General features: G+C 33.7%; 53 non-coding genes across 53 annotated transcripts; all 53 read right to left on the minus strand.

Moving 5' to 3' along the window:
* Nucleotides 1-260: 260 nt before the first annotated feature.
* On the minus strand, nucleotides 261-367 carry LOC144429677 (U6 spliceosomal RNA). Its single transcript, XR_013478972.1, has one exon. It is a non-coding gene; the product is annotated as a U6 spliceosomal RNA (small nuclear RNA).
* Nucleotides 368-701: 334 nt separating this feature from the next.
* LOC144429755 (U6 spliceosomal RNA) lies at nucleotides 702-808 on the minus strand. Its single transcript, XR_013479062.1, has one exon. It is a non-coding gene; the product is annotated as a U6 spliceosomal RNA (small nuclear RNA).
* Nucleotides 809-1,141: 333 nt separating this feature from the next.
* LOC144429860 (U6 spliceosomal RNA) lies at nucleotides 1,142-1,248 on the minus strand. Its single transcript, XR_013479118.1, has one exon. It is a non-coding gene; the product is annotated as a U6 spliceosomal RNA (small nuclear RNA).
* A 333-nt stretch (nucleotides 1,249-1,581) lies between these two features.
* On the minus strand, nucleotides 1,582-1,688 carry LOC144429861 (U6 spliceosomal RNA). The gene has a single exon (XR_013479119.1). It is a non-coding gene; the product is annotated as a U6 spliceosomal RNA (small nuclear RNA).
* Nucleotides 1,689-2,989: 1,301 nt separating this feature from the next.
* On the minus strand, nucleotides 2,990-3,096 carry LOC144430466 (U6 spliceosomal RNA). Its single transcript, XR_013479552.1, has one exon. It is a non-coding gene; the product is annotated as a U6 spliceosomal RNA (small nuclear RNA).
* Nucleotides 3,097-3,390: 294 nt separating this feature from the next.
* On the minus strand, nucleotides 3,391-3,497 carry LOC144429637 (U6 spliceosomal RNA). Its single transcript, XR_013478936.1, has one exon. It is a non-coding gene; the product is annotated as a U6 spliceosomal RNA (small nuclear RNA).
* A 335-nt stretch (nucleotides 3,498-3,832) lies between these two features.
* On the minus strand, nucleotides 3,833-3,939 carry LOC144429834 (U6 spliceosomal RNA). The gene has a single exon (XR_013479095.1). It is a non-coding gene; the product is annotated as a U6 spliceosomal RNA (small nuclear RNA).
* Nucleotides 3,940-4,272: 333 nt separating this feature from the next.
* On the minus strand, nucleotides 4,273-4,379 carry LOC144429694 (U6 spliceosomal RNA). Its single transcript, XR_013478991.1, has one exon. It is a non-coding gene; the product is annotated as a U6 spliceosomal RNA (small nuclear RNA).
* A 333-nt stretch (nucleotides 4,380-4,712) lies between these two features.
* Nucleotides 4,713-4,819, minus strand: LOC144429753 (U6 spliceosomal RNA). The gene has a single exon (XR_013479061.1). It is a non-coding gene; the product is annotated as a U6 spliceosomal RNA (small nuclear RNA).
* A 333-nt stretch (nucleotides 4,820-5,152) lies between these two features.
* LOC144429936 (U6 spliceosomal RNA) lies at nucleotides 5,153-5,259 on the minus strand. Its single transcript, XR_013479187.1, has one exon. It is a non-coding gene; the product is annotated as a U6 spliceosomal RNA (small nuclear RNA).
* Nucleotides 5,260-5,592: 333 nt separating this feature from the next.
* On the minus strand, nucleotides 5,593-5,699 carry LOC144429566 (U6 spliceosomal RNA). Its single transcript, XR_013478856.1, has one exon. It is a non-coding gene; the product is annotated as a U6 spliceosomal RNA (small nuclear RNA).
* Nucleotides 5,700-6,032: 333 nt separating this feature from the next.
* LOC144430287 (U6 spliceosomal RNA) lies at nucleotides 6,033-6,141 on the minus strand. The gene has a single exon (XR_013479437.1). It is a non-coding gene; the product is annotated as a U6 spliceosomal RNA (small nuclear RNA).
* Nucleotides 6,142-6,472: 331 nt separating this feature from the next.
* LOC144429667 (U6 spliceosomal RNA) lies at nucleotides 6,473-6,579 on the minus strand. Its single transcript, XR_013478964.1, has one exon. It is a non-coding gene; the product is annotated as a U6 spliceosomal RNA (small nuclear RNA).
* Nucleotides 6,580-6,912: 333 nt separating this feature from the next.
* Nucleotides 6,913-7,019, minus strand: LOC144430430 (U6 spliceosomal RNA). Its single transcript, XR_013479538.1, has one exon. It is a non-coding gene; the product is annotated as a U6 spliceosomal RNA (small nuclear RNA).
* Nucleotides 7,020-7,348: 329 nt separating this feature from the next.
* LOC144430094 (U6 spliceosomal RNA) lies at nucleotides 7,349-7,455 on the minus strand. Its single transcript, XR_013479342.1, has one exon. It is a non-coding gene; the product is annotated as a U6 spliceosomal RNA (small nuclear RNA).
* Nucleotides 7,456-7,788: 333 nt separating this feature from the next.
* Nucleotides 7,789-7,895, minus strand: LOC144430370 (U6 spliceosomal RNA). The gene has a single exon (XR_013479497.1). It is a non-coding gene; the product is annotated as a U6 spliceosomal RNA (small nuclear RNA).
* A 334-nt stretch (nucleotides 7,896-8,229) lies between these two features.
* LOC144430341 (U6 spliceosomal RNA) lies at nucleotides 8,230-8,336 on the minus strand. Its single transcript, XR_013479470.1, has one exon. It is a non-coding gene; the product is annotated as a U6 spliceosomal RNA (small nuclear RNA).
* Nucleotides 8,337-8,668: 332 nt separating this feature from the next.
* Nucleotides 8,669-8,775, minus strand: LOC144429804 (U6 spliceosomal RNA). Its single transcript, XR_013479084.1, has one exon. It is a non-coding gene; the product is annotated as a U6 spliceosomal RNA (small nuclear RNA).
* A 333-nt stretch (nucleotides 8,776-9,108) lies between these two features.
* On the minus strand, nucleotides 9,109-9,215 carry LOC144429881 (U6 spliceosomal RNA). The gene has a single exon (XR_013479138.1). It is a non-coding gene; the product is annotated as a U6 spliceosomal RNA (small nuclear RNA).
* A 434-nt stretch (nucleotides 9,216-9,649) lies between these two features.
* On the minus strand, nucleotides 9,650-9,756 carry LOC144429538 (U6 spliceosomal RNA). Its single transcript, XR_013478836.1, has one exon. It is a non-coding gene; the product is annotated as a U6 spliceosomal RNA (small nuclear RNA).
* A 351-nt stretch (nucleotides 9,757-10,107) lies between these two features.
* On the minus strand, nucleotides 10,108-10,214 carry LOC144429966 (U6 spliceosomal RNA). Its single transcript, XR_013479209.1, has one exon. It is a non-coding gene; the product is annotated as a U6 spliceosomal RNA (small nuclear RNA).
* A 333-nt stretch (nucleotides 10,215-10,547) lies between these two features.
* LOC144429932 (U6 spliceosomal RNA) lies at nucleotides 10,548-10,654 on the minus strand. The gene has a single exon (XR_013479182.1). It is a non-coding gene; the product is annotated as a U6 spliceosomal RNA (small nuclear RNA).
* Nucleotides 10,655-10,991: 337 nt separating this feature from the next.
* Nucleotides 10,992-11,098, minus strand: LOC144429534 (U6 spliceosomal RNA). The gene has a single exon (XR_013478833.1). It is a non-coding gene; the product is annotated as a U6 spliceosomal RNA (small nuclear RNA).
* Nucleotides 11,099-11,402: 304 nt separating this feature from the next.
* LOC144429630 (U6 spliceosomal RNA) lies at nucleotides 11,403-11,509 on the minus strand. Its single transcript, XR_013478928.1, has one exon. It is a non-coding gene; the product is annotated as a U6 spliceosomal RNA (small nuclear RNA).
* A 351-nt stretch (nucleotides 11,510-11,860) lies between these two features.
* LOC144429969 (U6 spliceosomal RNA) lies at nucleotides 11,861-11,967 on the minus strand. Its single transcript, XR_013479210.1, has one exon. It is a non-coding gene; the product is annotated as a U6 spliceosomal RNA (small nuclear RNA).
* A 333-nt stretch (nucleotides 11,968-12,300) lies between these two features.
* Nucleotides 12,301-12,407, minus strand: LOC144429934 (U6 spliceosomal RNA). Its single transcript, XR_013479184.1, has one exon. It is a non-coding gene; the product is annotated as a U6 spliceosomal RNA (small nuclear RNA).
* Nucleotides 12,408-12,744: 337 nt separating this feature from the next.
* LOC144429537 (U6 spliceosomal RNA) lies at nucleotides 12,745-12,851 on the minus strand. The gene has a single exon (XR_013478835.1). It is a non-coding gene; the product is annotated as a U6 spliceosomal RNA (small nuclear RNA).
* A 304-nt stretch (nucleotides 12,852-13,155) lies between these two features.
* Nucleotides 13,156-13,262, minus strand: LOC144429631 (U6 spliceosomal RNA). Its single transcript, XR_013478929.1, has one exon. It is a non-coding gene; the product is annotated as a U6 spliceosomal RNA (small nuclear RNA).
* A 351-nt stretch (nucleotides 13,263-13,613) lies between these two features.
* On the minus strand, nucleotides 13,614-13,720 carry LOC144429977 (U6 spliceosomal RNA). The gene has a single exon (XR_013479215.1). It is a non-coding gene; the product is annotated as a U6 spliceosomal RNA (small nuclear RNA).
* Nucleotides 13,721-14,057: 337 nt separating this feature from the next.
* Nucleotides 14,058-14,164, minus strand: LOC144429902 (U6 spliceosomal RNA). The gene has a single exon (XR_013479158.1). It is a non-coding gene; the product is annotated as a U6 spliceosomal RNA (small nuclear RNA).
* A 333-nt stretch (nucleotides 14,165-14,497) lies between these two features.
* On the minus strand, nucleotides 14,498-14,604 carry LOC144429575 (U6 spliceosomal RNA). Its single transcript, XR_013478873.1, has one exon. It is a non-coding gene; the product is annotated as a U6 spliceosomal RNA (small nuclear RNA).
* A 351-nt stretch (nucleotides 14,605-14,955) lies between these two features.
* Nucleotides 14,956-15,062, minus strand: LOC144430161 (U6 spliceosomal RNA). Its single transcript, XR_013479354.1, has one exon. It is a non-coding gene; the product is annotated as a U6 spliceosomal RNA (small nuclear RNA).
* A 337-nt stretch (nucleotides 15,063-15,399) lies between these two features.
* Nucleotides 15,400-15,506, minus strand: LOC144429579 (U6 spliceosomal RNA). Its single transcript, XR_013478878.1, has one exon. It is a non-coding gene; the product is annotated as a U6 spliceosomal RNA (small nuclear RNA).
* A 333-nt stretch (nucleotides 15,507-15,839) lies between these two features.
* LOC144429809 (U6 spliceosomal RNA) lies at nucleotides 15,840-15,946 on the minus strand. Its single transcript, XR_013479086.1, has one exon. It is a non-coding gene; the product is annotated as a U6 spliceosomal RNA (small nuclear RNA).
* A 350-nt stretch (nucleotides 15,947-16,296) lies between these two features.
* Nucleotides 16,297-16,403, minus strand: LOC144429617 (U6 spliceosomal RNA). Its single transcript, XR_013478911.1, has one exon. It is a non-coding gene; the product is annotated as a U6 spliceosomal RNA (small nuclear RNA).
* Nucleotides 16,404-16,754: 351 nt separating this feature from the next.
* Nucleotides 16,755-16,861, minus strand: LOC144430331 (U6 spliceosomal RNA). Its single transcript, XR_013479463.1, has one exon. It is a non-coding gene; the product is annotated as a U6 spliceosomal RNA (small nuclear RNA).
* A 335-nt stretch (nucleotides 16,862-17,196) lies between these two features.
* Nucleotides 17,197-17,303, minus strand: LOC144429618 (U6 spliceosomal RNA). The gene has a single exon (XR_013478915.1). It is a non-coding gene; the product is annotated as a U6 spliceosomal RNA (small nuclear RNA).
* A 351-nt stretch (nucleotides 17,304-17,654) lies between these two features.
* On the minus strand, nucleotides 17,655-17,761 carry LOC144430018 (U6 spliceosomal RNA). Its single transcript, XR_013479269.1, has one exon. It is a non-coding gene; the product is annotated as a U6 spliceosomal RNA (small nuclear RNA).
* Nucleotides 17,762-18,094: 333 nt separating this feature from the next.
* On the minus strand, nucleotides 18,095-18,201 carry LOC144429895 (U6 spliceosomal RNA). Its single transcript, XR_013479147.1, has one exon. It is a non-coding gene; the product is annotated as a U6 spliceosomal RNA (small nuclear RNA).
* A 337-nt stretch (nucleotides 18,202-18,538) lies between these two features.
* On the minus strand, nucleotides 18,539-18,645 carry LOC144429923 (U6 spliceosomal RNA). The gene has a single exon (XR_013479177.1). It is a non-coding gene; the product is annotated as a U6 spliceosomal RNA (small nuclear RNA).
* A 333-nt stretch (nucleotides 18,646-18,978) lies between these two features.
* Nucleotides 18,979-19,085, minus strand: LOC144429584 (U6 spliceosomal RNA). The gene has a single exon (XR_013478881.1). It is a non-coding gene; the product is annotated as a U6 spliceosomal RNA (small nuclear RNA).
* A 350-nt stretch (nucleotides 19,086-19,435) lies between these two features.
* On the minus strand, nucleotides 19,436-19,542 carry LOC144429620 (U6 spliceosomal RNA). Its single transcript, XR_013478916.1, has one exon. It is a non-coding gene; the product is annotated as a U6 spliceosomal RNA (small nuclear RNA).
* A 351-nt stretch (nucleotides 19,543-19,893) lies between these two features.
* Nucleotides 19,894-20,000, minus strand: LOC144429903 (U6 spliceosomal RNA). Its single transcript, XR_013479159.1, has one exon. It is a non-coding gene; the product is annotated as a U6 spliceosomal RNA (small nuclear RNA).
* Nucleotides 20,001-20,333: 333 nt separating this feature from the next.
* LOC144429897 (U6 spliceosomal RNA) lies at nucleotides 20,334-20,440 on the minus strand. The gene has a single exon (XR_013479149.1). It is a non-coding gene; the product is annotated as a U6 spliceosomal RNA (small nuclear RNA).
* Nucleotides 20,441-20,777: 337 nt separating this feature from the next.
* On the minus strand, nucleotides 20,778-20,884 carry LOC144429954 (U6 spliceosomal RNA). Its single transcript, XR_013479198.1, has one exon. It is a non-coding gene; the product is annotated as a U6 spliceosomal RNA (small nuclear RNA).
* Nucleotides 20,885-21,217: 333 nt separating this feature from the next.
* On the minus strand, nucleotides 21,218-21,324 carry LOC144429562 (U6 spliceosomal RNA). The gene has a single exon (XR_013478849.1). It is a non-coding gene; the product is annotated as a U6 spliceosomal RNA (small nuclear RNA).
* Nucleotides 21,325-21,674: 350 nt separating this feature from the next.
* Nucleotides 21,675-21,781, minus strand: LOC144429622 (U6 spliceosomal RNA). Its single transcript, XR_013478919.1, has one exon. It is a non-coding gene; the product is annotated as a U6 spliceosomal RNA (small nuclear RNA).
* Nucleotides 21,782-22,132: 351 nt separating this feature from the next.
* On the minus strand, nucleotides 22,133-22,239 carry LOC144430337 (U6 spliceosomal RNA). The gene has a single exon (XR_013479465.1). It is a non-coding gene; the product is annotated as a U6 spliceosomal RNA (small nuclear RNA).
* A 337-nt stretch (nucleotides 22,240-22,576) lies between these two features.
* On the minus strand, nucleotides 22,577-22,683 carry LOC144429981 (U6 spliceosomal RNA). The gene has a single exon (XR_013479218.1). It is a non-coding gene; the product is annotated as a U6 spliceosomal RNA (small nuclear RNA).
* A 334-nt stretch (nucleotides 22,684-23,017) lies between these two features.
* On the minus strand, nucleotides 23,018-23,124 carry LOC144430298 (U6 spliceosomal RNA). Its single transcript, XR_013479439.1, has one exon. It is a non-coding gene; the product is annotated as a U6 spliceosomal RNA (small nuclear RNA).
* A 351-nt stretch (nucleotides 23,125-23,475) lies between these two features.
* LOC144429921 (U6 spliceosomal RNA) lies at nucleotides 23,476-23,582 on the minus strand. The gene has a single exon (XR_013479175.1). It is a non-coding gene; the product is annotated as a U6 spliceosomal RNA (small nuclear RNA).
* Nucleotides 23,583-23,915: 333 nt separating this feature from the next.
* LOC144429585 (U6 spliceosomal RNA) lies at nucleotides 23,916-24,022 on the minus strand. Its single transcript, XR_013478882.1, has one exon. It is a non-coding gene; the product is annotated as a U6 spliceosomal RNA (small nuclear RNA).
* A 351-nt stretch (nucleotides 24,023-24,373) lies between these two features.
* Nucleotides 24,374-24,480, minus strand: LOC144429700 (U6 spliceosomal RNA). Its single transcript, XR_013479006.1, has one exon. It is a non-coding gene; the product is annotated as a U6 spliceosomal RNA (small nuclear RNA).
* Nucleotides 24,481-24,564: the final 84 nt, after the last annotated feature.

Below are 24,564 nucleotides of genomic sequence, written 5' to 3' on the forward strand. Positions count from 1 at the left end.
TAGTAATTAGAAGTCAAATATCTATTATAGTCGCTGTAATAGTAGTAGCAGAATGTTTCACCGAAATGACCATTGGTTGAAGGTATTTAATTTAAATATGATATGTCTGTTTGGGAGGCGAAATAAACCGTTATATATGATATTACCATCGATTGAAAGTTTATAACTTAGACTTTTCACTAATCGATTCATACTTTTTAGAGAAATAGTCAAATTCACTGGTGTAATTAAACAGAGTTTGAACTGTTAGTAATATTTCAAAAATAGAGGAACGCTTCACGATTGTGCGTGTCATCCTCGCGCAGGGGCCATGCTAATCTTCTCTGTATCGTTCCAATTTTTTCATAAGTACACTCGAAAGTAGCACACTCCACACACACCCAGTGGTCGTATATGTACGTAGTAATTAGAAGTCTAATACCTATTATGGTGGCTGTAATAGTAGTAGCAAAATGTTTCATCCGAAATGACCATTGGTTGAAGGTATTTAATTTAAATACGGTATGTCTGTTTAATGAGAAGAAACAAACCGTTATATATGATATTACCAACGATTGAAAGTTTATAACTTGGAATTTTCACTCATCGATTCATACTTTGTAGACAAATAGTCAAATTAACTGGTTTAATTGAACAGAGATTGAACTGTTAGTAATATTCCGCTTTTTTCCTGAAATTGAGTGAAATTAGAAATTTCCCACAAAACAGAGGAACGCTTCACGATTGTGCGTGTCATCCTTGCGCAGGGACCATGCTAATCTTCTCTGTATCGTTCCAATTTTTTCCTATGTACACTCGAAAGTAGAACACTCCACACACTCCCAGTGGTCGTATATGCACGTAGTAATTAGAAGTCAAATATCTATTATGGTAGCTGTAATAGTAGTAGCAAAATGTTTCCTCCGAAATGACCATTGGTTGAAGGTATTTAATTTAAATACGATATGTCCGTTTAAGAGGAGAAACAAACCGTTATATATGATATTACCATCGATTAAAAGTTTATAACTTGGACTTTTCACTCATCGATTCATACTTTTTAGACAAATAGTCAAATTAACTGGTTTAATTGAACAGAGTCTGAACTGTTAGTAATATTTCACTTTTTTCGTGAAATTTATTGAAATTAGAGATTTCCCACGAAATAGAGGAACGCTTTACGATTGTGCGTGTCATCCTTGCGCAGGGGCCATGCTAATCTTCTCGGTATCGTTCCAATTTTTTCATATGTACAATCGAAAGTAGTACACTCCACACACTCCCAGTGGTCGTATATGTACGTAGTGATTAGAAGTCAAATATCTATTATGGTGGCTGTAATAATAGTAGCAAAATGTTTCCTCCGAAATTAACATTGGTTGAAGGTATTTAATTTAAATACGATATGTCCGTTTAAGAGGAGAAACAAACCGTTATATATGATATTACCATCGATTAAAAGTTTATAACTTGGACTTTTCACTCATCGATTCATACTTTTTAGACAAATAGTCAAATTAACTGGTTTAATTGAACAGAGTCTGAACTGTTAGTAATATTTCACTTTTTTCGTGAAATTTATTGAAATTAGAGATTTCCCACGAAATAGAGGAACGCTTTACGATTGTGCGTGTCATCCTTGCGCAGGGGCCATGCTAATCTTCTCGGTATCGTTCCAATTTTTTCATATGTACAATCGAAAGTAGTACACTCCACACACTCCCAGTGGTCGTATATGTACGTAGTGATTAGAAGTCAAATATCTATTATGGTGGCTGTAATAATAGTAGCAAAATGTTTCCTCCGAAATTACCATTGGTTGAAGGTATTTAATTTAAATACGATATGTCTGTTTAAGAGGAGAAAGAAACCGGATAAGAGATGTTAAAAAACCTTTCATGGGAAATAGCTGAAAACGTTACAACATTTAAATAGGTATTACGATGCAATCATTTCACAAGTACACAGGTGGACAGCAACATTGTGAATCAAAATAGCAGAATTTAAATAAAAGTACAATGTTATGCTTAGTCTTCGACATTCAAGAAAATTTTTATAAGCGATAGCTATATATATATATATATATACAGTTTTGGTGATTGTTCAAACCGGACTTTTGAATTAAAATAGCCATACATCGAAATATGAAAAAAAATAGGTTATTCCGTCGATTCTGACAATACATAGCACACTGTGAATGCAAAAATAGAAATAAATTTGATAATTTGCAAACCTCAAAAATACAAGAGATTGATTCAACATGACAAAGATGATATAGGTGAAACAGGTGATATAATATTTATGGTATAATATGTATTGAGTAATACACTGCAAAATAAACGTAGTAGTCACTAAACATATTGAATCATAAAAAAGAATTTGTGATATTTATCTCAATAATTTACCGAGCTTCCATGTGGACCCAGGGGGTGTCGGTTTACCCACTCGTTAGGACTTATTGATGGAGTCCTTCGCGCTCCAGAAAACTCTGAAACGCCCTATGCCCATATCTAATAGAGTCTATTTAAAAGAATGAATGAAAAACAGTTTGCATTCTATTTTGATATATCAGACAATGATGCATTATCTACAATCTTGGTCTTGGTAGCCAGTGATAGTGGCACTGCAGCTCAATTCGGAAAATAAATTCTATAAAGACATCAATAGTTACTGTTACTATTCATTGTGATTTTCACAAATGGGATAGACAAGACAGTATATTACAAAACTATTATGCATTGGTGCAAAATAAATTGTAAATGTTTTAATTAGGCAATAAAATAGGAATCAAGCAGTAATACTGGCATGATTACACAAAACGAATGCATGTCACCAAATACTTGTTACACGCACACTACAAAGTTGGTAAAAGTTGGTTGTAACACAAAAAATATTATCAGGAAAGTAACAAATCAGGGGGAAAATTTAACATTTTTACCAAGTCATTAATGAATACAAACAGTACATCATTAATAATGTATTGGGAATAACAATGTCAGAGATTTCCCACAAAACAGAGGAACGCTTCACAATTGTGCGTGTCATCTTCGCGCTGGGGCCATGTTAATCTTCTTTGTATCGTCCCAATTTTTTCATATGTACACTCGAAAGTAGTACACTCCACACAATCCCAGTGGTCGTATATGTACGTAGTAATTAGAAGTCAAATATCTATTATAGTCGCTGTAATAGTAGTAGCAGAATGTTTCATCCTAAATGACCATTGGTTGAAGGTATTTAATTTAAATATGATATGTCTGTTTAGGAGGAGAAATAAACCGTTATATATGATATTACCATCGATTGAAAGTTTATAACTTAGACTTTTCACTAATCGATTCATACTTTTTAGAGAAATAGTCAAATTCACTGGTGTAATTAAACAGAGTTTGAACTGTTAGTAATATTTCAAAAATAGAGGAACGCTTCACGATTGTGCGTGTCATCCTCGCGCAGGGGCCATGCTAATCTTCTCTGTATCGTTCCAATTTTTTCATATGTACACTCGAAAGTAGCACACTCCACACACACCCAGTGGTCGTATATGTACGTAGTAATTAGAAGTCAAATATCTATTATGGTGGCTGTAATAGTAGTAGCAAAATGTTTCATCCGAAATGACCATTGGTTGAAGGTATTTAATTTAAATACGGTATGTCTGTTTAATGAGAAGAAACAAACCGTTATATATGATATTACCAACGATTGAAAGTTTATAACTTGGAATTTTCACTCATCGATTCATACTTTGTAGACAAATAGTCAAATTAACTGGTTTAATTGAACAGAGATTGAACTGTTAGTAATATTCTGCTTTTTTTCCTGAAATTGAGTGAAATTAGAAATTTCCCACAAAACAGAGGAACGCTTCACGATTGTGCGTGTCATCCTTGCGCAGGGACCATGCAAATCTTCTCTGTATCGTTCCAATTTTTTCCTATGTACACTCGAAAGTAGTACACTCCACACACTCCCAGTGGTCGTATATGCACGTAGTAATTAGAAGTCAAATATCTATTATGGTAGCTGTAATAGTAGTAGCAAAATGTTTCCTCCGAAATGACCATTGGTTGAAGGTATTTAATTTAAATGCGATATGTCCGTTTAAGAGGAGAAACAAACCGTTATATATGATATTACCATCGATTGAAAGTTTATAACTTGGACTTTTCACTCATCGATTCATACTTTTTAGACAAATAGTCAAATTAACTGGTTTAATTGAACAGAGTCTGAACTGTTAGTAATATTTCACTTTTTTCGTGAAATTTATTGAAATTAGAGATTTCCCACAAAATAGAGGAACGCTTTACGATTGTGCGTGTCATCCTTGCGCAGGGGCCATGCTAATCTTCTCGGTATCGTTTCAATTTTTTCATATGTACAATCGAAAGTAGTACACTCCACACACTCTCAGTGGTCGTATATGTACGTAGTGATTAGAAGTCAAATATCTATTATGGTGGCTGTAATAATAGTACCGAAATGTTTCCTCCGAAATGACCATTGGTTGAAGGTATTTAATTTAAATACGATATGTCTGTTTAACAGGAGAAACAAACCGGTATATATGATATTAACATCGATTGAAAGTTTATAATTTGGGCTTTTTACTCATCACTTCAAACTTTTCAGAAAAATAGTCAAATTCACTGGTGTAATTAAACAGAGATTGAACTGTTAGTAATATTCCACTTTTTTCCTGAAATTGAGTGAAATTAGAGATTTCCCACAAAATAGGGGAACGCTTCACGATTGCGCGTGTCATTCTTGCCCAGGGGCCATGCTAATCTTCTCTGTATCGTTCCAATTTTTTCATAGGTACCCTCGAAAGTAGTACACTCCACACACTCCCAGTGGTCGTATATGTACGTAGTAATTAGAAGTCAAATATCTAGTATGGTGGCTGTAATAGTAGTAGCAAAATGTTTCCTCCGAAATTACCATTGGTTGAAGGTATTTAATTTAAATACCATATGTCTGTTTAAGAGGAGAAAGAAACCGTTATATATGATATTACCATCGATTGAAAGTTTATAACTTGGAATTTTCACTCATCGATTCATACTTTTTAGACAAATAGTCAAATTAACTGGTCCAATTGAAAAGAGATTGAACCGTTAGTAATATTCCACCTTTTTCCTGAAATTTATTAAAATTAGAGATTTCCCACAAAATAGAGGAACGCTTCACGATTGTGCGTGTCATCCTTGCGCATGGGCCATGCTAATCTTTTCTGTATCGTTCAAATTTTTTCGTATGTACATTCGAAAGTAGTACACTCCACACACCCCCAGTGGTCGTATATGAATGTAGTAATTATAAGTCAAATATCTATTATGGTGGCTGTAATAGTAGTAGCAAAATGTTTCTTTCGAAATTACCACTGCTTGAAGGTATTTAATTTAAATACGATATGTCTGTTTAAGAGGAGAAACAAACCGTTATATATGATTTTACCATCGATTGAAAGTTTATAACTTGGGATTTTCACTCATCGATTCATACTTTTTAGACAAATAGTCAAATTAACTGATTTAATTGAACAGAGATTGAACTGTTAGTAATATTCCGCTTTTTTCTTGAAATTGAGTGAAATTAGAGATTTCCCACAAAATAGGGGAACGCTTCACGATTGTGCGTGTCATCCTTGCGCAGGGGCCATGCTAATCTTCTCTGTATCGTTCCAATTTTTTAATATGTACACTCGAAAGTAGTACACTCCACGGACTCCCAGTGGTCGTATATGTACGTAGTAATTATAAGTCAAATATCTATTATGGTGGCTGTAATAGTAGTAGCAAAATGTTGCTTTCGAAATTACCACTGATTGAGGGTATTTAATTTAAATACGATATGTCTGTTTAAGAGGAGAAACAAACCGTTATATATGATATTACCATCGATTGAAAGTTTATAACTTGGAATTTTCACTCATCGATTCATACTTTTTAGACAAATAGTCAAATTACCTGGTTTAATTGAACAGAGATTGAACTGTTAGTAATATTCTACTTTTTTCCTGAAATTGAGTGAAATTAGAGATTTCCCACAAAACAGAGGAACGCTTCACGATTGTGCGTGTCATCCTTGCGCAGGGGCCATGCTAATATTCTCGGTATCGCTCAAATTTTTTCATATGTACACTCGAAAGTAGTATACTCCACACACTCCCAGTGGTCGTATATGTACGTAGTAATTAGAAGTCAAATATCTATTATAGTGGCTGTAATAGTAGTAGAAAAATGTTTCCTCCGAAATTACCATTGGTTGAAGGTATTTAATTTAAATACGATATGTCTGTTTAAGAGGAGAAACAAACCGTTAAATATGATATTACCATTGATTGAAAGTTTATAACTTAGACATTTCACTCATCGATTCATACTTTTTAGACAAATAGTCAAATTAACTGGTTTAATTGAACAGAGTTTGAACTGTTAGTAATATTTCACTTTTTTCGTAAAATTTATTAAAATTAGAGATTTCCCCAAAAAAAGGGGAACGCTTCACGATTGTGCGTGTCATCCTTGCCCAGGGGCCATGCTAATCTTCTCTGCATCGTTCCAATTTTTTCATATGTACACTCGAAAGTAGTACACTTCACACACTCCCAGGGGTCGTATATGTACGTAGTAATTAGAAGTCAAATATCTATTATGGTGGCTGTAATAGTAGTAGCAAAATGTTTACTCCGAAATGACCATTGGTTGAAGGTATTTAATTTAAATACGATATGTGTGTTCAAGAGGAGAAACAAACCGGTATATATGATATTACCATCGATTGAAAGTTTATAATTTGGGCTTTTTACTCATCAATTCATACTTTTTGGACAAATAGTCAAATTCACTGGTGTAATTAAACAGAGATTGAACTCTTAGTAATATGCTACTTTTTTCCTGAAATTGAGTGAAATTAGAGATTTCCCACAAAGTACAGGAACGCTTCACGATTGTGCGTGCCATCCTTGCCCAGGTGCCATGCTAATCTTCCCTGTATCGTTCCATTTTTTTCATAAGTACACTCGAAAGTAGTACACTCCGCACACTCCCAGTGGTCGTATATGTACGTAGTAATTAGAAGTCAAATATCTATTATGGTGGCTGTAATAGTAGTAGCAAAATGTTTACTCCGAAATTACCATTGGTTGAAGGTATTTAATTTAAATACGATATGTCTGTTTAAAGAAACAAACCGTTATATATGATATTACCATCGATTGAAAGTTTATAACTTGGAATTTTCACTCATCGATTCATACTTTTTAGACAAATAGTCAAATTAACTGGTTTAATTGAACAGTGATTGAACTGTTAGTGATATTCCACTTTTTTCGTAAAATTTATTAAAATTAGAGATTTCCCACAAAATAGAGGAAGGCTTCACGATTGTGCGTGTCATCCTTGCGCAGGGGCCACGCTAATCTTCTCTGTATTGCTCCAATTTTTTCCTATGTACACTCAAAAGTAGTACACTCCACACACTCCCAGTGGTCGTATATGTGCGTAGTAATTAGAAGTCAAATATCTAATATGGTGGCTGTAATAGTAGTAGCAAAATGTTTCTTCCGAAATTACCATTGGTTGAAGGTATTTAATTTAAATACGATATGTCTGTTTAAGAGGAGAAACAAACCGGTATATATGATATTACCATCGATTGAAAGGTTATAACTTGGGCTTTTTACTCATCAATTCATACTTTTTGGACAAATAGTCGAATTCACTGGTGTAATTAAACAGAGATTGAACTCTTAGTAATATTCCACTTTTTTCCTGAAATTGAGTGAAATTAGAGATTTCCCGCAAAATAGAGGAACGCTTCACGATTGTGCGTGCCATCCTTGCCCAGGGGCCATTCTAATCTTCCCTGTATTGTTCCATTTTTTTCATAAGTACACTCGAAAGTAGTACACTCCACACACTCCCAGTGGTCGTATATGTACGTAGTAATTAGAAGTCAAATATCTATTATAGTGGCTGTAATAGTATTAGCTAAATGTTTCCTCCGAAATTACCATTGGTTGAAGGTATTTAATTTAAATACGATATGTCTGTTAAAGAGGAGAAACAAACCGTTATATTAATTAATACCATCGATTGAAAGTTTATAACTTGGAATTTTCACTCATCGATTCATACTTTTTAGACAAATAGTCAAATTAACTGGTTTAATTGAACAGAGATTGAACTGTTAGCAATATTCCACTTTTTTTCCTGAAATTGAGTGAAATTAGAGATTTCCCACAAAACAGAGGAACGCTTCACGATTGTGCGTGTTATCCTTGCGCAGGGGCCATGTTAATCTTCTCTGTATTGCTCCAATTTTTTCCTATGTACACTCAAAAGTAGTACACTCCACACACTCCCAGTGGTCGTATATGTACGTAGTAATTAGAAGTCAAATATCTAATATGGTGGCTGTAATATTAGTAGCAAAATATTTCCTCCGAAATGACCATTGGTTGAAGGTATTTAATTTTAATACGACATGTCTGTTTAAGAGTAGAAACAAACCGTTATATATGATATTACCATCGATTGAAAGTTTATAACTTGGAATTTTCACTCATCAATTCATACTTTCAAACAAATAGTCAAATTAACTGGTTTAATTGAACAGAGATTGAACTGTTAGTAATATTCCACTCTTTTCCTGAAATTGAGTGAAATTAGAGATTTCCCACAAAACAGAGGAACGCATCACGATTGTGCGTGTCATCCTTGCGCAGGGGCCATGCTAATCTTCTCTGTATCGCTCAAATTTTTTCATATGTACACTCGAAAGTAGTACAATCCACACCCTCCCAGTGGTCGTATATGTACGTAGTAATTAGAAGTCAAATATCTATTATGGTGGCTGTAATAGTAGTAGCAAAATGTTTCCTCAGAAATTACCATTGGTTGAAGGTATTTAATTTAAATACGATATGTCTGTTTAAGAGGAGAAACAAACCGTTATATATGATATTACCATCGATTGAAAGTTTATAACTTAGACTTTTCACTCATCGATTCATACTTTTCAGACAAATAGTCAAATTAACTGGTTTAATAGAACAGAGTTTGAACTGTTAATAATATTTCACTTTTATCGTAAAATTCATTTAAATTAGAGATATCCCAAAAAATAGAGGAACGCTTCACGATTGTGCGTGTCATCCTTGCGCAGGGGCCATGCTAATCTTCTCTGTATCGTTCCAATTTTTTCATATGTACACTCGAAAGTAGTACACTTCACACACTCCCAGTGGTCGTATATTTATGGTGGCTGTAATAGTGGTAGCTAAATGTTTCCTCCGAAATTACCATTGGTTGAAGGTATTTAATTTAAATACGATATGTCTGTTTAACCCTGCTAAAACGCTTAAGAGGAGAAACAAACCGTTATATAAAATAATACCATCGATTGAAAGTTTATAACTTGGAATTTTCACCCATCGATTCATACTTTTTAGACAAATAGTCAAATTAACTGGTTTAATTGAACAGAGATTGAACTGTTAGTAATATTCCACTTTTTTCCTGAAATTGAGTGAAATTAGAGATTTCCCACAAAACAGAGGAACGCTTCACGATTGTGCGTGTCATCCTTTTGTGCCAGAGTTTGAACTGTTAATAATATTTCACTTTTATCGTAAAATTCATTTAAATTAGAGATTTCCCAAAAAATAGAGAAACGCTTCACGATTGTGCGTGTCATCCTTGCGCAGGGGCCATGCTAATCTTCTCTGTATCGTTCCAATTTTTTCATATGTACACTCGAAAGTAGTACACTTCACACACTCTCAGTGGTCGTATATGTACGTAGTAATTTGAAGTCAAATATCTATTATGGTGGCTGTAATAGTAGTAGCTAAATGTTTCCTCCGAAATTACCATTGGTTGAAGGTATTTAATTTAAATACGATATGTCTCATTAACCCTGCTAAAACGCTTAAGAGGAGAAACAAACCGTTATATAAAATAATACCATCGATTGAAAGTTTATAACTTGGAATTTTCACTCATCGATTCATACTTTTTAGACAAATAGTCAAATTAACTGGTTTATTTGAACAGAGATGGAACTGTCAGTAATATTCCACTTTTTTCCTGAAATTGAGTGAAATTAGAGATTTCCCACAAATCAGAGGAACGCTTCACGATTGTGCGTGTCATCCTTGCGCAGGAGCCATGCTAATCTTCTCTGTATCGCTCAAATTTTTTCATATGTACACTCGAAAGTAGTACACTACACACACTCCCAGTGATCGTATATGTACGTAGTAATTAGAAGTCAAATATCTAATATGGTGGCTGTAATAGTAGTAGCAAAATATTTCCTCCGAAATGACCATTGGTTGAAGGTATTTAATTTAAATACGATATGTCTGTTTAAGAGTAGAAACAAACCGTTATATATGATATTACCATCGATTGAAAGTTTATAACTTGGAATTTTCTCTCATCGATTCATACTTTTCAGACAAATAGTCAAATTAACTGGTTTAATTGAACAGAGATTGAACTGTTAATAATATTCCACTTTTTTCCTGAAATTGAGTGAAATTAGAGATTTCCCACAAAACAGAGGAACGCTACACGATTGTGCGTGTCATCCTTGCGCAGGGGCCATGCTAATCTTCTCTGTATCGCTCAAATTTTTTCACATGTACACTCGAAAGTAGTACACTCCACACACTCCCAGTGGTCGTATATGCACGTAGTAATTAGAAGTCAAATATCTATTATGGTGGCTGTAATAGTAGTAGCAAAATGTTTCTTCAGAAATTACCATTGGTTGAAGGTATTTAATTTAAATACGATATGTCTGTTTAAGAGGAGAAACAAACGGTTATATATATATGATATTACCATTGATTGGAAGTTTATAACTTAGACTTTTCACTCATTGATTCATACTTTTCAGACAAATAGTCAAATTAACTGGTTTAATAGAACAGAGTTTGAACTGTTAAAAATATTTCACGTTTTTCGTAAAATTTATTAAAATTAGAAATTTCCCAAAAAATAGAGGAACGCTTCACGATTGTGCGTGTCATCCTTGCGCAGGGGCCATGCTAATCTTCTCTGTATTGTTCCAATTTTTTCATATGTACACTCGAAAGTAGTACACTTCACATACTCCCAGTGGTCGAATATTTATGGTGGCTGTAATAGTGGTAGCTAAATGTTTCCTCCGAAATTACCATTGGTTGAAGGTATTTAATTTAAATACGATATGTCTGTTTAAGACGAGAAACAAACCGTTATATAAAATAATACCATCGATTGAAAGTTTATAACTTGGAATTTTCACTCATCGATTCATACTTTTTAGACAAATAGTCAAATTAACTGGTTTAATTGAACAGAGATTGAACTGTTAGTAATATTCCACTTTTTTCGTAAAATTTTTTAAAATTAGAGATTTCCCACAAAATAGAGGAACACTTCACGATTGTGCGTGTCATCCTTGCGCGGGGGCCATGCTAATCTTCTCTGTATAGTTCCAATTTTTTCATATGTACACTCGAAAGTAGTACACTTCACACACTCCCAGTGGTCGTATATGTACGTAGTAATTTGAAGTCAAATATCTATTATGGTGGCTGTAATAGTAGTAGCTAAATGTTTCCTCCGAAATTACCATTGGTTGAAGGTATTTAATTTAAATACGATATGTCTCATTAACCCTGCTAAAACGCTTAAGAGGAGAAACAAACCGTTATATAAAATAATACCATCGATTGAAAGTTTATAACTTGGAATTTTCACTCATCGATTCATACTTTTTAGACAAATAGTCAAATTAACTGGTTTATTTGAACAGAGATGGAACTGTCAGTAATATTCCACTTTTTTCCTGAAATTGAGTGAAATTAGAGATTTCCCACAAATCAGAGGAACGCTTCACGATTGTGCGTGTCATCCTTGCGCAGGAGCCATGCTAATCTTCTCTGTATCGCTCAAATTTTTTCATATGTACACTCGAAAGTAGTACACTACACACACTCCCAGTGATCGTATATGTACGTAGTAATTAGAAGTCAAATATCTAATATGGTGGCTGTAATAGTAGTAGCAAAATATTTCCTCCGAAATGACCATTGGTTGAAGGTATTTAATTTAAATACGATATGTCTGTTTAAGAGTAGAAACAAACCGTTATATATGATATTACCATCGATTGAAAGTTTATAACTTGGAATTTTCTCTCATCGATTCATACTTTTCAGACAAATAGTCAAATTAACTGGTTTAATTGAACGGAGATTGAACTGTTAATAATATTCCACTTTTTTCCTGAAATTGAGTGAAATTAGAGATTTCCCACAAAACAGAGGAACGCTACACGATTGTGCGTGTCATCCTTGCGCAGGGGCCATGCTAATCTTCTCTGTATCGCTCAAATTTTTTCACATGTACACTCGAAAGTAGTACACTCCACACACTCCCAGTGGTCGTATATGCACGTAGTAATTAGAAGTCAAATATCTATTATGGTGGCTGTAATAGTAGTAGCAAAATGTTTCTTCAGAAATTACCATTGGTTGAAGGTATTTAATTTAAATACGATATGTCTGTTTAAGAGGAGAAACAAACGGGTATATATATATGATATTACCATTGATTGGAAGTTTATAACTTAGACTTTTCACTCATCGATTCATACTTTTCAGACAAATAGTCAAATTAACTGGTTTAATAGAACAGAGTTTGAACTGTTAAAAATATTTCACGTTTTTCGTAAAATTTATTAAAATTAGAAATTTCCCAAAAAATAGAGGAACGCTTCACGATTGTGCGTGTCATCCTTGCGCAGGGGCCATGCTAATCTTCTCTGTATTGTTCCAATTTTTTCATATGTACACTCGAAAGTAGTACACTTCACATACTCCCAGTGGTCGAATATTTATGGTGGCTGTAATAGTGGTAGCTAAATGTTTCCTCCGAAATTACCATTGGTTGAAGGTATTTAATTTAAATACGATATGTCTGTTTAAGACGAGAAACAAACCGTTATATAAAATAATACCATCGATTGAAAGTTTATAACTTGGAATTTTCACTCATCGATTCATACTTTTTAGACAAATAGTCAAATTAACTGGTTTAATTGAACAGAGATTGAACTGTTAGTAATATTCCACTTTTTTCGTAAAATTTTTTAAAATTAGAGATTTCCCACAAAATAGAGGAACACTTCACGATTGTGCGTGTCATCCTTGCGCGGGGGCCATGCTAATCTTCTCTGTATAGTTCCAATTTTTTCATATGTACACTCGAAAGTAGTACACTTCACACACTCCCAGTGGTCGTATATGTACGTAGTAATTTGAAGTCAAATTTCTATTATGGTGGCTGTAATAGTAGTAGCTAAATGTTTCCTTCGAAATTACCATTGGTTGAAGGTATTTAATTTAAATACGATATGTCGGTTTAACCCTGCTAAAACGCTTAAGAGGAAAAACAAACCGTTATATAAAATAATACCATCGATTGAAAGTTTATAACTTGGAATTTTCACTCATCGATTCATACTTTTTAGACAAATAGTCAAATTAACTGGTTTAATTGAACAGAGATTGAACTGTTAGTAATATTCCACTTTTTTCCTGAAATTGAGTGAAATTAGAGATTTCCCACAAAGTAGAGGAACGCTTCACGATTGTGCGTGTCATCCTTGCGCAGGGGCCATGCTAATTTTCTCTGTATCGCTCAAATTTTTTCATATGTACACTCGAAAGTAGTACACTTCACACACTCCCAGTGGTCGTATATGTACGTAGTAATTAGAAGTCAAATATCTATTATGGTGGCTGTAATAGTAGTAACTAAATGTTTCCTCCAAAATTACCATTGGTTGAAGATATTTAATTTAAATACGATATGTCTGTTTAAGAGGAGAAACAAACGGTTATATATATATGATATTACCATTGATTGGAAGTTTATAACTTAGACTTTTCACTCATCGATTCATACTTTTCAGACAAATAGTCAAATTAACTGGTTTAATAGAACAGAGTTTGAACTGTTAATAATATTTCACTTTTTTCGTAAAATTTATTAAAATTAGAGATTTCCCAAAAAATAGAGGAACGCTTCACGATTGTGCGTGTCATCCTTGCGCAGGGGCCATGCTAATCTTCTCTGTATCGTTCCAATTTTTTCATATGTACACTCGAAAGTAGTACACTTCACACACTCCCAGTGGTCGTATATGTACGTAGTAATTAGAAGTCAAATATCTATTATGGTGGCTGTAATAGTAGTAGCTAAATGTTTCCTCCGAAATTACCATTGGTTGAAGGTATTTAATTTAAATACGATATGTCTGTTTAAGAGGAGAAACAAACCGTTATATAAAATAATACCATCGATTGAAAGTTTATAACTTGGAATTTTCACTCATCGATTCATACTTTTTTGACAAATAGTCAAATTAACTGGTTTAATTGAACAGAGATTGAACTGTTAGTAATATTCCACTTTTTTCGTAAAATTTATTAAAATTAGAGATTTCCCACAAAATAGAGGAACGCTTCATGATTGTGCGTGTCATCCTTGCGCAGGGGCCATGCTAATCTTCTCTGTATAGTTCCAATTTTTTCATATGTACACTCGAAAGTAGTACACTTCACACACTCCCAGTGGTCGTATATGTACGTAGTAATTTGAAGTCAAATATCTATTATGGTGGCTGTAATAGTAGTAGCTAAATGTTTCCTTCGAAATTACCATTGGTTGAAGGTATTTAATTTAAATACGATATGTCGGTTTAACCCTGCTAAAACGCTTAAGAGGAAAAACAAACCGTTATATAAAATAATACCATCGATTGAAAGTTTATACCTTGGAATTTTCACTCATCGATTCATACTTTTTAGACAAATAGTCAAAGTAACTGGTTTAATTGAACGGAGATTGAACTGTTAGTAATATTCCACTTTTTTCCTGAAATTGAGTGAAATTAGAGATTTCCCACAAAACAGAGGAACGCTACACGATTGTGCGTGTCATGCTTGCGCAGGGGCCATGCTAATCTTCTCTGTATCGCTCAAATTTTTTCATATGTACACTCGAAAGTAGTACACTCGACACACTCCCAGTGGTCGTATATGTACGTAGTAATTAGAAGTCAAATATCTATTATGGTGGCTGTAATAGTAGTAGCAAAAAGTTTCCTCAGAAATTACCATTGGTTGAAGGTATTTAATTTAAATACGATATGTCTGTTTAAGAGGAGAAACAAACGGTTATATATATATGATATTACCATTGATTGGAAGTTTATAACTTAGACTTTTCACTCATCGATTCATACTTTTCAGACAAATAGTCAAATTAACTGGTTTAATAGAACAGAGTTTGAACTGTTAATAATATTTCACTTTTTTCGTAAAATTTATTAAAATTAGAGATTTCCCAAAAAATAGAGGAACGCTTCACGACTGTGCGTGTCATCCTTGCGCAGGGGCCATGCTAATCTTCTCTGTATCGTTCCAATTTTTTCATATGTACACTCGAAAGTAGTACACTTCACACACTCCCAGTGGTCGTATATGTACGTAGTAATTAGAAGTCAAATATCTATTATGGTGGCTGTAATAGTAGTAGCTAAATGTTTCCTCCGAAATTACCATTGGTTGAAGGTATTTAATTTAAATACGATATGTCTGTTTAAGAGGAGAAACAAACCGTTATATAAAATAATACCATCGATTGAAAGTTTATAACTTGGAATTTTCACTCATCGATTCATACTTTTTAGACAAATAGTCAAATTAACTGGTTTAATTGAACAGAGATTGAACTGTTAGTAATATTCCACTTTTTTCGTAAAATTTATTAAAATTAGAGATTTCCCACAAAAAAGAGGAACGCTTCACGATTGTGCGTGTCATCCTTGCGCAGGGGCCATGCTAATCTTCTCTGTATAGTTCCAATTTTTTCATATGTACACTCGAAAGTAGTACACTTCACACACTCCCAGTGGTCGTATATGTACGTAGTAATTTGAAGTCAAATATCTATTATGGTGGCTGTAATAGTAGTAGCTAAATGTTTCCTTCGAAATTACCATTGGTTGAAGGTATTTAATTTAAATACGATATGTCGGTTTAACCCTGCTAAAACGCTTAAGAGGAAAAACAAACCGTTATATAAAATAATACCATCGATTGAAAGTTTATAACTTGGAATTTTCACTCATCGATCCATACTTTTTAGACAAATAGTCAAATAACTGGTTTAATTGAACAGAGATTGAACTGTTAGTAATATTCCACTTTTTTCGTAAAATTTATTAAAATTAGAGATTTCCCACAAAATAGAGGAACGCTTCACGATTGTGCGTGTCATCCTTGCGCAGGGGCCATGCTAATCTTCTCTGTATAGTTCCAATGTTTTCATATGTACACTCGAAAGTAGTACACTTCACACACTCCCAGTGGTCGTATATGTACGTAGTAATTTGAAGTCAAATATCTATTATGGTGGCTGTAATAGTAGTAGCTAAATGTTTCCTTCGAAATTACCATTGGTTGAAGGTATTTAATTTAAATACGATATGTCGGTTTAACCCTGCTAAAACGCTTAAGAGGAAAAACAAACCGTTATATAAAATAATACCATCGATTGAAAGTTTATAACTTGGAATTTTCAACCATCGATTCATACTTTTTAGACAAATAGTCAAATTAACTGGTTTAATTGAACAGAGATTGAACTGTTAGTAATATTCCACTTTTTTCCTGAAATTGAGTGAACTTAGAGATTTCCCACAAAACAGAGGAACGCTTCACGAATGTGCGTGTCATCCTTGCGCAGGGGCCATGCTAATTTTCTCTGTATGGCTCACATTTTTTCATATGTACACTCGAAAGTAGTACACTTCACACTCCCAGTGGTCGTATATGTACGTAGTAATTAGAAGTCAAATATCTATTATGGTTGCTGTAATAGTAGTATCTAAATGTTTCCTCCGAAATTACCATTGGTTGAAGGTATTTAATTTAAATACGATATGTCTGTTTAAGAGGAGAAACAAACGGTTATATATATATGATATTACCATTGATTGGAAGTTTATAACTTAGACTTTTCACTCATCGATTCATACTTTTCAGACAAATAGTCAAATTAACTGGTTTAATAGAACAGAGTTTGAACTGTTAATAATATTTCACTTTTTTCGTAAAATTTATTAAAATTAGAGATTTCCCACAAAATAGAGGAACGCTTCACGATTGTGCGTGTCATCCTTGCGCAGGGGCCATGCTAATCTTCTCTGTATAGTTCCAATGTTTTCATATGTACACTCGAAAGTAGTACACTTCACACACTCCCAGTGGTCGTATATGTACGTAGTAATTTGAAGTCAAATATCTATTATGGTGGCTGTAATAGTAGTAGCTAAATGTTTCCTTCGAAATTACCATTGGTTGAAGGTATTTAATTTAAATACGATATGTCGGTTTAACCCTGCTAAAACGCTTAAGAGGAGAAACAAACCGTTATATAAAATAATACCATCGATTGAAAGTTTATAACTTGGAATTTTCACCCATCGATTCATACTTTTTAGACAAATAGTCAAATTAAATGGTTTAATTGAACAGAGATTGAACTGTTAGTAATATTCCACTTTTTTCCTGAAATTGAGTGAAATTAGAGATTTCCCACAAAACAGAGGAACGCTTCACGATTGTGCGCGTCATCCTTGCGCAGGGGCCATGCTAATTTTCTCTGTATCGCTCAAATTTTTTCATATGTACACTCGAAAGTAGTACACTTCACACACTCCCAGTGGTCGTATATGTACGTAGTAATTAGAAGTCAAATATCTAATATGGTGGCTGTAATAGTAGTAGCAAAATATTTCCTCCGAAATGACCATTGGTTGAAGGTATTTAATTTAAATACGATATGTCTGTTTAAGAGTAGAAACAAACCGTTATATATGATATTACCATCGATTGAAAGTTTATAACTTGGAATTTTCACTCATCGATTCATACTTTTTAGACAAATAGTCAAATTAACTGGTTTAATTGAACAGAGATTGAACTGTTAGTAATATTCCACTTTTTTCCTGAAATTGAGTGAAATTAGAGATTTCCCACAAAACAGAGGAACGCTACACGATTGTGCGTGTCATCCTTGCGCAGGGGCCATGCTAATCTTCTCTGTATCGCTCAAATTTTTTCATATGTACACTCGAAAGTAGTACACTCCACACACTCCCAGTGGTCGTATATGTACGTAGTAATTAGAAGTCAAATATCTATTATGGTGGCTGTAATAGTAGTAGCAAAATGTTTCCTCAGAAATTACCATTGGTTGAAGGTATTTAATTTAAATACGATATGTCTGTTTAAGAGGAGAAACAAACGGTTATATATATATGATATTACCATTGATTGGAAGTTTATAACTTAGACTTTTCACTCATCGATTCATACTTTTCAGACAAATAGTCAAATTAACTGGTTTAATAGAACGGAGTTTGAACTGTTAATAATATTTCACTTTTTTCGTAAAATTTATTAAAATTAGAGATTTCCCAAAAAATAGAGGAACGCTTCACGATTGTGCGTGTCATCCTTGCGCAGGGGCCATGCTAATCTTCTCTGTATCGTTCCAATTTTTTCATATGTACACTCGAAAGTAGTACACTTCACACACTCCCAGTGGTCGTATATTTACGTAGTAATTAGAAGTCAAATATCTATTATGGTGGCTGTAATAGTAGTAGCTAAATGTTCCCTCCGAAATTACCATTGGTTGAAGGTATTTAATTTAAATACGATATGTCTGTTTAAGAGGAGAAACAAACCGTTATATAAAATAATACCATCGATTGAAAGTTTATAACTTGGAATTTTCACTCATCGATTCATACTTTTTAGACAAATAGTCAAATTAACTGGTTTAATTGAACAGAGATTGAACTGTTAGTAATATTCCACTTTTTTCGTAAAATTTATTAAAATTAGAGATTTCCCACAAAATAGATGAACGCTTCACGATTGTGCGTGTCATCCTTGCGCAGGGGCCATGCTAATCTTCTCTGTATAGTTCCAATTTTTTCATATGTACACTCGAAAGTAGTACACTTCACACACTCCCAGTGGTCGTATATGTACGTAGTAATTTGAAGTCAAATATCTATTATGGTGGCTGTAATAGTAGTAGCAAAATGTTTCCTTCGAAATTACCATTGGTTGAAGGTATTTAATTTAAATACGATATGTCGGTTTAACCCTGCTAAAACGCTTAAGAGGAAAAACAAACCGTTATATAAAATAATACCATCGATTGAAAGTTTATAACTTGGAATTTTCACTCATCGATTCATACTTTTTAGACAAATAGTCAAATAACTGGTTTAATTGAACAGAGATTGAACTGTTAGTAATATTCCACTTTTTTCGTAAAATTTATTAAAATTAGAGATTTCCCACAAAATAGAGGAACGCTTCACGATTGTGCGTGTCATCCTTGCGCAGGGGCCATGCTAATCTTCTCTGTATAGTTCCAATGTTTTCATATGTACACTCGAAAGTAGTACACTTCACACACTCCCAGTGGTCGTATATGTACGTAGTAATTTGAAGTCAAATATCTATTATGGTGGCTGTAATAGTAGTAGCTAAATGTTTTCTTCGAAATTACCATTGGTTGAAGGTATTTAATTTAAATACGATATGTCGGTTTAACCCTGCTAAAACGCTTAAGAGGAAAAACAAACCGTTATATAAAATAATACCATCGATTGAAAGTTTATAACTTGGAATTTTCACCCATCGATTCATACTTTTTAGACAAATAGTCAAATTAACTGGTTTAATTGAACAGAGATTGAACTGTTAGTAATATTCCACTTTTTTCCTGAAATTGAGTGAAATTAGAGATTTCCCACAAAACAGAGGAACGCTTCACGATTGTGCGTGTCATCCTTGCGCAGGGGCCATGCTAATTTTCTCTGTATCGCTCAAATTTTTTCATATGTACACTCGAAAGTAGTACACTTCACACACTCCCAGTGGTCGTATATGTACGTAGTAATTAGAAGTCAAATATCTAATATGGTGGCTGTAATAGTAGTAGCAAAATATTTCCTCCGAAATGACCATTGGTTGAAGGTATTTAATTTAAATACGATATGTCTGTTTAAGAGTAGAAACAAACCGTTATATATGATATTACCATCGATTGAAAGTTTATAACTTGGAATTTTCACTCATCGATTCATACTTTTTAGACAAATAGTCAAATTAACTGGTTTAATTGAACAGAGATTGAACTGTTAGTAATATTCCACTTTTTTCCTGAAATTGAGTGAAATTAGAGATTTCCCACAAAACAGAGGAACGCTACACGATTGTGCGTGTCATCCTTGCGCAGGGGCCATGCTAATCTTCTCTGTATCGCTCAAATTTTTTCATATGTACACTCGAAAGTAGTACACTCCACACACTCCCAGTGGTCGTATATGTACGTAGTAATTAGAAGTCAAATATCTATTATGGTGGCTGTAATAGTAGTAGCAAAATGTTTCCTCAGAAATTACCATTGGTTGAAGGTATTTAATTTAAATACGATATGTCTGTTTAAGAGGAGAAACAAACGGTTATATATATATGATATTACCATTGATTGGAAGTTTATAACTTAGACTTTTCACTCATCGATTCATACTTTTCAGACAAATAGTCAAATTAACTGGTTTAATAGAACGGAGTTTGAACTGTTAATAATATTTCACTTTTTTCGTAAAATTTATTAAAATTAGAGATTTCCCAAAAAATAGAGGAACGCTTCACGATTGTGCGTGTCATCCTTGCGCAGGGGCCATGCTAATCTTCTCTGTATCGTTCCAATTTTTTCATATGTACACTCGAAAGTAGTACACTTCACACACTCCCAGTGGTCGTATATTTACGTAGTAATTAGAAGTCAAATATCTATTATGGTGGCTGTAATAGTAGTAGCTAAATGTTTCCTCCGAAATTACCATTGGTTGAAGGTATTTAATTTATATACGATATGTCTGTTTAAGAGGAGAAACAAACCGTTATATAAAATAATACCATCGATTGAAAGTTTATAACTTGGAATTTTCACTCATCGATTCATACTTTTTAGACAAATAGTCAAATTAACTGGTTTAATTGAACAGAGATTGAACTGTTAGTAATATTCCACTTTTTTCGTAAAATTTATTAAAATTAGAGATTTCCCACAAAATAGAGGAACGCTTCACGATTGTGCGTGTCATCCTTGCGCAGGGGCCATGCTAATCTTCTCTGTATAGTTCCAATTTTTTCATATGTACACTCGAAAGTAGTACACTTCACACACTCCCAGTGGTCGTATATGTACGTAGTAATTTGAAGTCAAATATCTATTATGGTGGCTGTAATAGTAGTAGCTAAATGTTTCCTCAGAAATTACCATTGGTTGAAGGTATTTAATTTAAATACGATATGTCGGTTTAACCCTGCTAAAACGCTTAAGAGGAAAAACAAACCGTTATATAAAATAATACCATCGATTGAAAGTTTATAACTTGGAATTTTCACTCATCGATTCATACTTTTTAGACAAATAGTCAAATAACTGATTTAATTGAACAGAGATTGAACTGTTAGTAATATTCCACTTTTTTCGTAAAATTTATTAAAATTAGAGATTTCCCACAAAATAGAGGAACGCTTCACGATTGTGCGTGTCATCCTTGCGCAGGGGCCATGCTAATCTTCTCTGTATAGTTCCAATGTTTTCATATGTACACTCGAAAGTAGTACACTTCACACACTCCCAGTGGTCGTATATGTACGTAGTAATTTGAAGTCAAATATCTATTATGGTGGCTGTAATAGTAGTAGCTAAATGTTTCCTTCGAAATTACCATTGGTTGAAGGTATTTAATTTAAATACGATATGTCGGTTTAACCCTGCTAAAACGCTTAAGAGGAAAAACAAACCGTTATATAAAATAATACCATCGATTGAAAGTTTATAACTTGGAATTTTCACCCATCGATTCATACTTTTTAGACAAATAGTCAAATTAACTGGTTTAATTGAACAGAGATTGAACTGTTAGTAATATTCCACTTTTTTCCTGAAATTGAGTGAAATTAGAGATTTCCCACAAAACAGAGGAACGCTTCACGAATGTGCGTGTCATCCTTGCGCAGGGGCCATGCTAATTTTCTCTGTATGGCTCACATTTTTTCATATGTACACTCGAAAGTAGTACACTTCACACTCCCAGTGGTCGTATATGTACGTAGTAATTAGAAGTCAAATATCTATTATGGTTGCTGTAATAGTAGTATCTAAATGTTTCCTCCGAAATTACCATTGGTTGAAGGTATTTAATTTAAATACGATATGTCTGTTTAAGAGGAGAAACAAACGGTTATATATATATATGATATTACCATTGATTGGAAGTTTATAACTTAGACTTTTCACTCATCGATTCATACTTTTCAGACAAATAGTCAAATTAACTGGTTTAATAGAACAGAGTTTGAACTGTTAATAATATTTCACTTTTTTCGTAAAATTTATTAAAATTAGAGATTTCCCAAAAAATAGAGGAACGCTTCACGATTGTGCGTGTCATCCTTGCGCAGGGGCCATGCTAATCTTCTCTGTATCGTTCCAATTTTTTCATATGTACACTCGAAAGTAGTACACTTCACACACTCCCAGTGGTCGTATATGTACGTAGTAATTAGAAGTCAAATATCTATTATGGTGGCTGTAATAGTAGTAGCTAAATGTTTCCTCCGAAATTACCATTGGTTGAAGGTATTTAATTTAAATACGATATGTCTGTTTAAGAGGAGAAACAAACCGTTATATAAAATAATACCATCGATTGAAAGTTTATAACTTGGAATTTTCACTCATCGATTCATACTTTTTAGACAAATAGTCAAATTAACTGGTTTAATTGAACAGAGATTGATCTGTTAGTAATATTCCACTTTTTTTCCTGAAATTGAGTGAAATTAGAGATTTCCCACAAAACAGAGGAACGCTTCACGAATGTGCGTGTCATCCTTGCGCAGGGGCCATGCTAATTTTCTCTGTATGGCTCACATTTTTTCATATGTACACTCGAAAGTAGTACACTACACACACTCCCAGTGGTCGTATATGTACGTAGTAATTTGAAGTCAAATATATATTATGGTGGCTGTGATAGTAGTAGCTAAATGTTTCCTCCGAAATTACCATTGGTTAAAGGTATTTAATTTAAATACGATATGTCTGTTTAACCCTGCTAAAACGCTTAAGAGGAGAAACAAACCGTTATATAAAATAATACCATCGATTGAAAGTTTATAACTTGGAATTTTCACCCATCGATTCATACTTTTTAGACAAATAGTCAAATTAACTGGTTTAATTGAACAGAGATTGAACTGTTAGTAATATTCCACTTTTTTCCTGAAATTGAGTGAAATTAGAGATTTCCCACAAAACACAGGAACGCTTCACGATTGTGCGTGTCATCCTTGCGCAGGGGCCATGCTAATTTTCTCTGTATCGCTCAAATTTTTTCATATGTACACTCGAAAGTAGTACACTTCACACACTCCCAGTGGTCGTATATGTACGTAGTAATTAGAAGTCAAATATCTATTATGGTGGCTGTAATAGTAGTAGCTAAATGTTTCCTCCGAAATTACCATTGGTTGAAGGTATTTAATTTAAATACGATATGTCTGTTTAAGAGGAGAAACAAACCGTTATATAAAATAATACCATCGATTGAAAGTTTATAACTTGGAATTTTCACTCATCGATTCATACTTTTTAGACAAATAGTCAAATTAACTGGTTTAATTGAACAGAGATTGAACCGTTAGTAATATTCCACTTTTTTCGTAAAATTTATTAAAATTAGAGATTTCCCACAAAATAGAGGAACGCTTCACGATTGTGCGTGTCATCCTTGCGCAGGGGCCATGCTAATCTTCTCTGTATCTTTCCAATTTTTTCATATGTACACTCGAAAGTAGTACACTTCACACACTCCCAGTGGTCGTATATGTACGTAGTAATTTGAAGTCAAATATCTATCATGGTGGCTGTAATAGTAGTAGCTAAATGTTTCCTCCGAAATTACCATTGGTTGAAGGTATTTAATTTAAATACGATATGTCTGTTTAACCCTGCTAAAACGCTTAAGAGGAGAAACAAACCGTTATATAGAATAATACCATCGATTGAAAGTTTATAACTTGGAATTTTCACTCATCGATTCATACTTTTTAGACAAATAGTCAAATTAACTGGTTTAATTGAACAGAGATTGAACTGTTAGTAATATTCCACTTTTTTCCTGAAATTGAGTGAAATTAGAGATTTCCCACAAAACAGAGGAACGCTTCACGATTGTGCGTGTCATCCTTGCGCAGGGGCCATGCTAATCTTCTCTGTATCGCTCAAATTTTTTCATATGTACACTCGAAAGTAGTACACTACACACACTCCCAGTGGTCGTATATGTACGTAGTAATTAGAAGTCAAATATCTAATATGGTGGCTGTAATAGTAGTAGCAA

This window comes from Styela clava, chromosome 1 (assembly GCF_964204865.1).
Source record: "Styela clava chromosome 1, kaStyClav1.hap1.2, whole genome shotgun sequence".
Lineage (NCBI taxonomy): Eukaryota > Metazoa > Chordata > Ascidiacea > Stolidobranchia > Styelidae > Styela > Styela clava.